The sequence below is a fragment of the Mizuhopecten yessoensis genome, unplaced genomic scaffold, assembly GCF_002113885.1.
Source record: "Mizuhopecten yessoensis strain PY_sf001 unplaced genomic scaffold, ASM211388v2 scaffold9847, whole genome shotgun sequence".
Taxonomy (NCBI): Eukaryota; Metazoa; Mollusca; class Bivalvia; order Pectinida; family Pectinidae; genus Mizuhopecten; species Mizuhopecten yessoensis.
The window spans coordinates 2,301,895-2,312,255 of record NW_018408252.1 but is presented as its reverse complement, the minus strand read 5'-3'; the positions used below and the strand labels follow the sequence as shown (position 1 = coordinate 2,312,255).

Sequence of the window (10,361 nt, the reverse complement as noted above, 5' to 3'; positions counted from 1 at the left end):
CCCTTATCCCCCCACCCCCCTTAACCCCTAACCTTTCAATAGCAATGCTGTCAATTAATGTCAATTCTATAATACAATATCTCTTTTGATTTTGAACTTTCCAAAAAAAAATCCAACAACAAATGACTATATTCCCCTAAATTCTAGATTGATCCATGAAACTTATCTTGTTAAAAAGCTGAAAGTCAAGAAAGTTATTCCATCAAAGTAAATGCTGATAAATATGACTTTGTACATTCACTTATACCAGGACATGGTACTAGGTTCACTATTTTGTGATAATTTGTTTTACAGCACATTATACAAAATGTGACTGTTGTATGTTGTTATGTTTGAATGATTTGTGACAGTGAAACCTGTTCAGATGTGTGTCAAAGCGAAGCCAGTCTTTTCTTCTTTCTGTAGGAATCCTATACCAAGTCAAAAGTCGTACAAAAAAAATCACAAATATTTTCAAATCTCCACTGTATTAATCAATTATGGACTTTTTTGGAGGTAGACATGCACAGCAAAACCTCAACATAATGCCCTGACATTTTATTTACCACCTCGTTCACTGTCAGTCAGCATATATGTTGGGTTTTTTTGGTTTTTTTTAAGAATTCCTTTATATATTTCCCTCAATTTATTGCCAAACCTCTTTATAAAACCAAAATTTCTCTGGACAAACGGTGGCAGTATATTGAGGTTTTACTGAAGTTATATGAACCTGAAAAAGTGGTATTAACCTAGACAATGTCAGGGTCAATAAATATAGACATGGAACAAAACTATTAATTTCAAAGGGGAGCGAGGGAGCACACATTTTTGCATCAAACAATAAAACAGTAAGGAATGTACAAAACTTCGGACAGGTTTCACAGTGATGGTGTTTAACAACCATCACAGGCAAAACTACACCACAAACCCAGAAGTAGAGACCATACAACTAGCATAAGTATATCTTTCTCCTGACAGCATTTAACAGGTTTGTATTCTCTTTATAGACACCTGAAGGTGAAGCCAATTAAATTCTACGTGATATACACCAAGCAAAAGAAATAAAACATTACACACAAATCTAACTTTATATTTCTCCAGACCACTTAATTTTTTTTTCTTGGTTTATAGGCCTCTGAAGGACAAACCAGTCAAGTTCTCTTTCCAGATGTAGGTTACTAAAAGAAATGCTAGTTTATATACATATATATATATATATATATATATATGATCACATGACAAAATGATCCTGTAGTTTGTCTTATCAAGTCTCCTCAAAGTAACACAACTTGACTAGAAAAATTGCTAGGAGAAATGGTGTCCATTTTACTGTCAACCATAAATAACTCCACTCTTATATGTACTCAACGACCTGCAAATCTTCCCAAAAGGAGGAAGTCACAAAAACTGGACAAGGGGTCATGCTCAGGTTGTGGGCCTACCGGTCCAAGACAATCTTCCTTCCTGTCAGACATACCTGCATTGAAGTGTGGAGACACATGCCCAGACATGAGGCTGGAGGGGGGAGTAAGAAAACATGACGGAGGTCGGACATGTACCATGTATAAATCAACCTAATGTACCAGCAAAGACAGGAAAGATACCTGGGTCATAGCCATAACCATGTACGCTTGACCTATCACAAATATGAACAAGTTATATCAAAACACAGACACAAAACATTTGACTTTGGTGATTGCAAAGGGCTGACATCTTGCTGTTCTCCATTTACCTATATTCAGATAGAAGACTGAATCTGGCTCTGTCAAGAGTATAAGATGTGAGTAAGTTGAATCAAGGCGTATATTATGGAAAGGATGGGGCCTAGGCTATGGGCATGCTCAGATTTTAGAGCCGATTCCAGGTCCAATTTGCCTGAGAAATTTAATTTAAATCAAAACTGTGAATTATTTTTAAGAGATCGATGCATGAGCTGATAGGAAGGGGAATTTTAATCTCATTTTAATTAGATTTGAGCTTTTTGAATTCACCAATTCACCCCGGCCCCCTTGATTCTCATAACGAACAATGCTGTCCTTAATCTAGATCAGTCCAAGTGTGACTTGGAGGTTGAGTGGGTTTAAACTGATGACGTTTGTACAAGCAAAGACTCCAGTAATTTGATCAGAAAGAGGAATTGCAGGGTCACGCAGCGGTTGGGATCAAAATCAGCCCAGACTGGCGGAGTTTGACAGAGGTATGACATATGTCAGTAGTTAGCCTTAGACAGGTTCAACGAACAATACACCCTCCACCATAAAATCTGGCCTCCTTTGAACATTTTCCCTCATTCCTGTCATAACTTTTTTTTAAAGAGATAGGACCAATCTTATGGGCTTCAACATCACAAACCGTTCACGTTCTCCTGACCAGGTGCGTTTCCCCCCAATTAAAACCTAACGCCGCAAATCACATTTTCCCCCGTCGGTGCATTTTTTCCAGTGTACAGACAAGATAAGTCAATCAATGCCATACCTTGGTCATAGTTTACAAATGTACACCTCAAAAGTTGGCAAGTGAACCGACAGTCGTTTCATATCAACGCAACTTCATTGTCTTCAACTGTCCGTAGGGAAAGAAGCTAGCTGTTGATACAATCTGGACATTTCTACTTTCCTTGATGCATACTTCATTTTCATGTGTCTTCATTTTCATGTGTTTAACTCATTCACCCCTACAGTTTTAAACTGGACTTGCCCAGTCTTTAATTTGGTAAGGTTCGAATTTGACTTCACGGGTGAATAGGTTAAATCTTTCCATAAAGTAGTTCAGTATACCAGACAAGATCCTTCCTCCATTTTCCAACAAAACACAATCAAGTTCCTCCATTGTCCAGAATAGCAGACAAATTGATCACCATCTACCGTAGTTCCCATATGCCCAGTGTTCCGACATTTAACAAAACATTTTCCTTTGAAAAGGACAAATTTAACAACATGCATCTATTTTCAAATGGAATATATTTTGTGTGGGAACATTTTTGTGTCTTGACTTGTCAAACTTTCTGAAATGTCCTTTTTATCAATATATTCTTAATTAAATATGCATAATTTTTGTGCAGATTTAGTAGACCTGAAAAACAATATATATCAATTAATCCATTCACCCCTAAAATTAAATTCGGCTGTAAAACTAGGTAAAAAATGAATAATTCCCTGGTTTAGGCAACTGACATTCCATTTGAGGTCTGGTTTAGCTCAGTAAACTAGTCGAATGAAGATATATTTAGATCATAAAAATAGACATGGTCTCATTTAAAAAGAATGCTAGTTCACTAACTTCAATTGCAAAATTAGCCATGTATTGACGACAGATGAAAGACGACTGTTTTGCAAAAACTGGTTATGGAGATAACGAAAAACATTAATACAAATTCTCATAGCACAAAGTATGTGTGTGCACGCGTCAGGACATTTAAATACACTGCATAAAATATTCTTATCTTGAAAACTGTCATGTACACAACGTCCCTACAGAGGAAATATGTCTAGTCCTGTCAGTCTTGTTTCATAAGGAAATGGTTCAAATAAACATCCAAAAAAACTGATGAATAATAAATCTGAAGCCGAGAGACACACATGATCAGATTTAAAATGGCTGTAAATTTAACTTGCGAGAAAAACAAAACACTCCATATGAATGCCATTTACATAATGACTATAAATCTAAGACCCCGTATGCATCGTATAAATTCCATACCCACTTAGTAAATCCACTTTAAATGTATTTGTAGATAACCCTGAAAATTTCCAGGGTATTTCCAGAAAATTTCTGATGTCATTTCTTTATTCAGAAAAAGTGGTAGTTGAGAACAAAATCAAGATTATAAATAGTTCCTGATGCTTATTACATACATGAATGGACCTTTTAAATCTAATAATTTCTTTACACTCTCCTAAAGAATCCTTTAGTTTCTACAAACTATCTTGTTGTAAAGTGTCGACAAACGTTGGGGAGGGGGTGCTTTTTACATAAAATACAGTACCAATTCCTGGAATCATACCTGCCTATTTCATATCCCATCTTATTAATACAAATATTTCAGGCAAAACTGAGAAGGTAGTTTTTACTGATTTTTTATAAGTCTGTTTGTACTTTATCACTTTTGGGCAATTCTGAACTTCAGTGCATGCTATCGTAGATATCTCTAAAGTTCAATTCTACACAAGAATTGGTTTTCTTTCACACTTTTTGCCCCCAGCAATGAAGCCGAATTATCGCCGTGACTATAAGTACACGGCATACCCTATATAGCAATAACACAAGCACGGAAAATTAACACTGCGTGAATATAGATTTTACTGGTGAGGGAGAATGCCGGTATTTGACAGGGTGAAAGGTTTCGGCTATAAAGTAATCACTTGTCAATAACCAAGAAGGATCGTTCTGGGTAAAATACTCAATCTATTTTTTTCCAAATATATTCTCCCGTGCATATATTTCCATAACTGTACCAGTCCCATTATACAATTGTCGATAAATATTCATGAGAAAGCACTAGTCTGCAGACAGCCCATATATTAACTGGGTGCCACCCTCACACACATGAAACTGTGGTGGCAACTACATAACACAACCCATCATATCTATAAATCATCTCCTGTAGATTGTACCACAAATAGTCTTATAAACACACTGCTTGTAAAGACATTCCTTACGTAATGTACCGCATATGTCTTACACATGCACTACCTGTATTTTTATACACTGATCTTATACAAGCTAAAACTTCCCTGTAAATACCCCAACACAAGCAGGAAAGAGGGACAAAATTAGTGGTGGCAGGACAGTTGGACAACAAGTTTTGTGCTGGTACAATAGTGGGATGAACAGATTGGTGGTTGTGGGATAGTGGGACATCCGTTTAAGCGATAACAGGATGGTGGGACAATACGATTAGTGATGGCAGGAAAGTGGGACAGCTGGATTAGTGGTGGCAGGAAAGTGGGACAGCTGGATTAGTGGTGGCAAGAAAGTGGGACAACTGAATTAGTGGTGGCAGGAAAGTGGGACAGCTGGATTAGTGATGGCAGGAAAGTGGGACAGCTGGAATAGGTGTAGCAGGAAAGTGGGACAGCTGGATTAGTGGTGGCAGGAAAGTGGGACGACTGAATTAGTGGTGGCAGGAAAGTGGGACAGCTGGATTAGTGGTGCCAGAAAAGTGGGACAGCTGGATTAGTGGTGGCAGGAAAGTGGGACAGCTGAATTAGTGGTGGCAGGAAAGCGGGACGACTGAATTAGTGGGGGCAGGAAAGTGGGACGGCTGGATTAGTGGTGCCAGAAAAGGGGGACAGCTGGATTAGTGGTGAGAGGAAAGTGGGACAGCTGTATTAGTGGTGGCAGGAAAGTGGGACAACTGAATTAGTGGTGGCAGAAAAGTGGGACAGCTAGATTAGTGGTGGCAGGAAAGGGGGACAGCTGAATTAGGGGAGGCAGGAAAGCGAGTCAACTGAATTAGTGGAGGTTGGAAAGTGGGACACCCATCCTGGATGAGTGATGGCTAGGGATCGTGGGAAAACAGATAAATGAACTACTGTTGTTTTGTTAAACAAACCTGCCATTCTTCCTGATACGATATCTACACTTTTTTATTTTCGCTATTACATAATTTCGTGGAAGATAACTTGTTTTCCCAAATCAAGTGGCTTAATATAAATGGGCGATCATATTTACCTTGTGACATAACAAAACGTTCTTCACAAATAAAGCACAGGTAAAATCTTATGTACATGCCTAGATACATGTGTATGTAGCTTGCAAACACTTATCATTCGTTACATAAGGCACACCTTAACGAGGAAATACCTGGAAAAGTGCATACAGGTAAACCTAGGAGTGTGACACCTGTCGGTTTTATATAAGTGTTGTATAGGTGTGAATCTACACTGTATAGTTAGTGTTGTAGTCAGCCACGTTTTGTCAGTATTGAACATTATAGGATCGTTTCTCCAACCATTGTACACGGGGACAGACAAAGAGCCAGTGTCATATACCTGTTATTTCTTTCAGTCAACAAACACTGGATTTTGAACATAGGGTCACCTTTCTTACCATACTTACACAGAGGAACAAAGGGCCTGTTTCATACACCCATAATTATATTTTCAAACACTTATTTTAAACGAAATGTTATCTTTCCGCAAAATCTCATACTAAAAAAAAAAAAAAATAACAAAAAAGGTCCTGTTTATTCCCAAACTTAGAAAATATGCTAGTGTATCATACAGATCCTCTTTCTATTTTTAGACAAAATTTGTTTCGAACATTGGGCTGGGTGTCTTTTAACATCCGTACATGAAAAGCCACAGTATGTACCTGTATCATGTCCTTGTAATTTCATTTTCAGGTTATATATATACACACTGGTTTTGAACATTTAACAAGGGCCAGCTTTCCTCCTATTCCTTTTCATTAAAAAAGGTACAAAGGACTGCATCATAAGCACACGTTTACATTTATTAATACTGAATTTCTCTCGACTGCTATTATAAGTCTAGGATTACGGACAAAAGGCAAGCTTTTTCACAAGTATGGGGCATTCTGGACATCGATTTTTCACTGTATTATGAGAAATCTGCCAATATATTAACTTATTAGAGATCAAATTACTGACTATTCGTTGTTTTAACACTCACTGGTTCAACACCTACCAGTATACATGTACCGACAACCTTTTCAAACTCAACTGTTACATGGAAATCACCTGTAAAGCTTGTTATCAGGTATGCCCTATTCGAACATCTGCTGACCACTTGTGTTACATTACTAAGCTATCCCAGCATGCTCAGACATGTTGTACAATGTACCTATAGCTACTACAACCTCATAATGTCCCTATTACATAAAATGTACATATAGACAAACACAGCCTGAACTCAGGTGTATAGGAACAGCACACAGTGCGTGTCAGGCGATGTGTATTGTGTACACAATGTGAACGGGTAAATAGACTTTTGTTTTGATCAGATCCCCGAGTCTATTGTTCTGGTTTGCTCTATCCAGTTGTACTGTGTTACCATCAATGACATCATCAAATCAAAGATTACCTGATAATCAGGTGACTGGCCATTGGTCAGTTTCAAAATATCAATAATCTGACAGGTACTTGAAACAACACTGGGCATAACGAGGCAACACAAAGCCCTTAGCATGTTTCCGGTCCTTCGAAATGACAACTAAAGCCACTTGCAGTGTAATTTATTACACCATACTTAAGTCTTAAATGTGTTTCCTGTCCTAGAAATGATAACCCATTATGATCAGGTCACTGTGTGTGCCAACTGTTCCCCATCTCCTTACGTTATATGCTTTTGACACTAACACAAGCGCAAAACTGTAACACTGTCAGACACTAATATCAACCTAAACACGTGTATAATCAACATTTACATCACTTGACAAGTAAACACATCTAGACAAGATTGGTCGGGCTATAGTCCAATACCCAGGGCACAGGAAATGCTTATATCATCCCACACCCCACAACACCTGGCCTCGTTTCTAGATATACCATGAACCAATGCACACATACAAGACTAGCTCAAGCCTCATTATGCACCCGGGGCACAGAGATTCGGGCAGATTCGCAAAAACAAGAATACACAGCTACAACTTAAGACGCGGATAGGTGGAACAACAATATCTAGCTGATGACATGGAAAACTTTAGATAAACTACAGATTCTAGATGTTGTTGCTCCATCTATTCCCTGTTCATTGTGTTGACCTTCCTGGATGAAGCAGTCGAGAATACCGCTGGATCCATCATAAATTCCTGCTACAGTCCACTTACGTATAGGTAGGACCCAGACCCACAACAATCAGAACATTGGATTTCCCCTTTGCTGTTTGAGGTTTTAATTTTTACATCTATAAAACTACCTAAGTAATTCTGCTCTGTACACATGTCAAACGCCACAGAACATCTGGGATTATTTTAAATATTCACCAATAAACACATATTTGACCTGGTCTGGCCTACAAGGTATAGGTACAGTAAGTGACCTGGATTTTTATCTGAACTGGAACATCACCATTAACATATGACCAGGAGCCTGACACAAATCTCTAGCAAGAGAGCTAAGCAAATACGGACCTTCAGTAATGCAAATACACGCACCAAGATAATTCCCCCATGATTATTGATAACCCTTTCAAAACAGAGATATCGCTAAAAACGCATAAAATGAAATTGGGAAATTTCCACCAACAGAATGCAATGAGTTTCCCTACAATGTCATTAACCTCTGAAGATAGTGTACATGATTGTTTACGACCATACTAGCGGAACTCAATTATATTGACAATTGTTCGTGTATCTATCACTGACAAGGTTCTTGTTTTAGAATTCTCACATTTTTACATCAATGCAATGTACATCCCCAAAAGACTTCCAGGATGAAACACAAACAAGTTATTTTTTCATGAGTTTACATCAATCAAATAGTGTATAGCAAAATGGCTGTGTATAAATGAACATTTTCAAAAACCACAGCTGACAACCTGAATAATTGTTGAGAATCCTTGAACTTAGACAGGATTTAATAACAGACATGTTTATGTCAGTTTGCTATTCAAACCAAACTTAACACATTCATCCCCGACACATTTGAACTCTTCCAAATCAAAGGTTGGAATAGCTCATTATGAAATATCAGAGGTGAATGAGTTAATAATGATATCATACTGTTCAGTTGGTTGTGATCAAAAGTTTTAAGGTTATGGGGAAATAACTCATTCACCACCCCTGAAGACATATTTGAACTCTTCCAATTCAAGGGTTGGAATAGTTCATTATGAAATTTCAGGGGTGAACGAGTTAACCTGACAAAACAAATGTTAAAATTTACATTACGTAATACCAAAACGTCAGAAGCTTTTTTTGGACTTAGAATCATGAAATACATGTAACATTGAGATAGAGACTGCAGATAGACATGGGAAGCTCGTAAAAATGTCTCGGTTAATTTGTGGGACAGACAGGATAAAATGGCCCATTTCACTACTCTGTCTGATGGTAGATCAAACAGTTGCTGATGACTATCAAATGAAATAAAACAGGAAATCTCATGACCTTATACCTGTGGAGGATTTCTACAAATGCAGAATGAGCACATCTGTAAAAATGCACTTAAATTAGGGCCATACAAAACACATGCTAACACTTTACAAAACGAAAATAAACCTTATTGTCATGCATGCCGTCAAAAGTTTTATAACTGAATGTGCCAATGTGAAACAAATTCGTAAAAAAATGATATTTTTCCAAATGAAGCAACTATAGAACGCTGGCTCGATACAGTTTTTGTGCCGTCAATATATAATTTTTATTTACATCCCATTGATTTGCACAATAACAAAACTTCTGACATCATGTGAATTTTGAAACTGAAACTGTTACAAACATATCCTTTTCTTGCTATACGAAAAAGAATTCCTCTGGGATACAAGTTGACGAAACATACACAGTAATATTTTACCGCCCATCTTTCTGCCCTCTGGCCTTTGAAACCAGTACTGAATTTACTCTCTCAAACAATGTGCGTCTGTCTTCTATTGGATTAGGCAGAAACACACTGGAGGCAAATCTTTCCAAATACATAGAATATTTTCTGTATTTTTAAACCAACTTTTCATGAAATATTTCTCAATTGATATTAGTTTTAATGAGGTTTGGTCCAATTACATCAGATAAACCGTTTTATTTTTCAGTGTTGCCAACAAACCACTTAAAAGATATACGCAACAGTACACATTTGTCTTGGGGTCATTTCACCGACAATAACAACTGCTGCCAAGGTATTAACTTATTACAGGAGCTCACAAATACAGGAGCTCACAAATAATATCTACACCCTATATACCGTGCTCTATGTGCTCACGTGTAACTTTGTACCTAGGACAAACGTGTCCTAACCAGTATTTGTTAATCTCCCAACACACTTCGTTTACATGTGTTCATGTCTATAAATAAATACATTCTGTATGTATATTATATACGACCGCGTCTTTCCCTGTACAATAGCAATGCTCATGTATAAAGGATGACTTTTTGTCTGAGAATTTATAACTTTTTATTCAGAAACATTTTGAAAATAGATCATGAATATAGATCAATGAGTTTGTTTAAAATTTAGAATTAATTAAATCTAACACACATTTATTTTCCATCTGTTTGTATGCATATGAATATTAATCTCTCCTGATTATTTTCCCTCCATTTATGACAAAATCAGTTTATTCATGAATCTAAAAATCTTTAGGGAAAATATGAAAGTGATTCACATTTCATTAAAATTCAATGGGTGAATTTGTATGGTGTGGAAAAATCTAGTTACAAAACCACTGGATCAGTCTATTATTCGATACATGACAGGGGTGGTT

The 10,361-nt window shown here is 37.1% G+C and overlaps 1 protein-coding gene across 1 annotated transcript in view; it reads right to left on the bottom strand.

Annotated features, from left to right (window-relative positions):
• LOC110458868 (protein split ends-like) overlaps window positions 1-10,361 on the bottom strand; it is a 62,199-nt gene that overhangs the window by 30,057 nt on the left and 21,781 nt on the right. The gene's annotated exons all lie outside the window — the stretch shown is intronic.